The following is a 2,603-nucleotide window of genomic DNA, read 5'->3' on the forward strand; positions in this document are numbered from 1 at the left end:
TGTAGTACTAAGTGAAGGCTACAATGAATACTGAGAAGCTTTGGTCACGTGTGTAGTACTGTGTGAAGGCTACTACGTAAATTGATAAATGATGGTCACATGTTAGTACTAAGTGAAGGCTACTATGTGTACCGGAAAGCTTTGGTCACATGTGTAGTACTATGTGAAGGCTACTACGTGAACCGTAAAACTTGATCACGTGTGTAGTACTATGTGAAGGCTACTACGTGAACTGTAAAACTTGATCATGTATGTAGTACTATGTGAAGGCTACTACGTGTATCGAATGATAAAAGTAACATGGGTAGTACTGTGTGAAAAACCCCAAATATTTGTTGTTATACCGACATGTTCAATGAGATATGAGTATGTAATTGGAACCTGATAAGTTGCGAAAGAGTGACTGAAGTGATGAAGTCATGTTTTGTGTTATAAAATAAATGGTTATAGTGATATGTGAATGAGGGATGTGTGGAATTGAATTGAATATTGACTTGAAAATGGCAAAGTGAATTTTGAATTGAATAGTGATTGAAAGTGAAAAATTGAAATTATGAAAAAGTAGAATTAGCAACAAAATAGTTTTGGACAGCAACAATCATGTGACTTTGAAAAATCACCAAAAATGGTGGAAATAGAATTAGAGAGTGAATATGATATGAAATGAAAGCTTAGTGAGTCTATTTTTATATAAAAGAAAAAGATCAAGAAAAGATTTATATATTTTGAGATATTTGAATTTTAGTGAGACAGGGATGGATTGATTTCAGAATCCCATATTCTGATTTTGGAAAATCATTAAAAATTTTACAAAAATAATTATCAGTTATAATTTATATTCATAGAATACTTAATGAGTCTATTTTGAAGAGAAACAAACGAGAACACCATTTGAATTCTGTACAATTAGATAATTCATTTTTAGTGAAGAGTGGTTAGAACTGTCAGACTGCGTAACAAGGTAAACTTTAAACAATAAACTGTACTATTTGGCTAAATGAAAAATTCTAAAAATTTTATGGTTAGAAGATATGTGAGTCTAGTTTTAGAAAAAATTAACGTTTCTTAATTTGGAGTTTTGTAGCTCCAGATAAAAATAATTTAGTGATACTGACTGGATATACAACTTTGAATCTACATAAGGGTGAATAAAGAAACTATAGAAAATGTTATTTCTAAGAATGTTAAGTACACTAAGGATGTGGAATGGAGAGGAGGAGGAGGAAAATTATATATATATGAATGATTTATGTATAATTAGTTATATGATCGATTATAATCGATAAACTTGGAAATAGAAATGATGTTTACATTTGTATGTTATTCATCATGGTTTAAGCTCATATTGGAGAATAAAGTTTCATAGTATGTATGTATGGTATATTTGGTATATGATTTGGTATGAAGTAAGGTCATGAATGGTATATGGATTAAATGCACTAGCTTGCGACTATGGTTGAATGATATGTTATTGTTTTGTGTAATATTCGTAGGAAATGGGTGTGGAAAGGAAATGAAATACTAAGTTCATACTTGAAGAATAAAATGGCAAAAAAGAGGATGATTAGTTTATTCGATGTTGTTATTTAAGCTTAAGTGATGTTTGCATTGCAATACTAAGAATTTTATAAATGTGTTAATGAAGAGTAAAATCGATAAACGTTGAGTTAAATGGTGAATACGTATTAGTATTAAACTTAATGATATTGAATTGTACGTGAATTAAATGGAAGTTTCTAGTGATATGTTTTTAATTAAAAGAATTATGGTGGTACTGAAATGTATATTGAATTGAGAAATTGATTCGAATTGTGAACATGAGAAATTGTGAATTGAATGAAATAAAAATGAAGCATTGAATTACATGAGTAAGTATTGGGTCTCGTAGGCCCTATTTGTTATAATTATAGTATTTTGAAGTTATAATGTAAAGATTTATAAAAGCATGTTAATAATTTGGAAAACCTTAATTTGAATGAAATTTTGTAACTCGGTTTAATACGTATGCAAATGTATGTGTTCTAGTAATGCCTCGTACCCTATTCCGGCATCGAATACAGGTAAGGGGTGTTACAATGAGTTTATGAGGATGTGGTTAAACTTTGATTTTCCCATTTTTATTGAATGATTGAGTTACAATTACTTGGGTTGAATTAACAAGTAGGCTATTAGAAAAATACTTCCATCCCAACAAGATTGCTAGACTTAATGCCAATATCACTAGTTTTGTCAAATATGAAGGGGAAACTTTGTATGTGGCTTGGGAGCACTTTAAGGAATTACTTAGAACATGTTCTTATCACAATATTCCAAATTGGGTATATATTCTGACTTTCTATAATGTGTTAGATGGCCACCTTAGGTCTACACTAGATGGTGTTGGTGGGTGAGTCTTGTTAGCTAAGGAGTATTATAAGGCATGTAGGCTTATAGAAGAAATAACATTAAATGCTTGTATGTGCCCAACCAAGAGGTTCGTGCATAAAGTAAATTCTAAAACCACTCAAGAGCCTTCAAAGATGTTTGGAAAACTTTGGTGAATCAAGTGAGAAACATAACCTAAAAGTTAGAATAAGCTAATTTTGGACAAATTAGAACACCTA

The 2,603-nt window shown here is 30.5% G+C and overlaps 1 non-coding gene across 1 annotated transcript; it reads right to left on the reverse strand.

Moving 5' to 3' along the window:
* Window positions 1-2,201: 2,201 nt before the first annotated feature.
* LOC121225926 (small nucleolar RNA R71) lies at window positions 2,202-2,308 on the reverse strand. Its single transcript, XR_005923828.1, has one exon. It is a non-coding gene; the product is annotated as a small nucleolar RNA R71 (small nucleolar RNA).
* Between the last annotated feature and the right edge of the window lie 295 nt (window positions 2,309-2,603).

The sequence above is a fragment of the Gossypium hirsutum genome, chromosome D13 (genome assembly GCF_007990345.1).
Source record: "Gossypium hirsutum isolate 1008001.06 chromosome D13, Gossypium_hirsutum_v2.1, whole genome shotgun sequence".
Classification (NCBI taxonomy): Eukaryota; Viridiplantae; Streptophyta; class Magnoliopsida; order Malvales; family Malvaceae; genus Gossypium; species Gossypium hirsutum.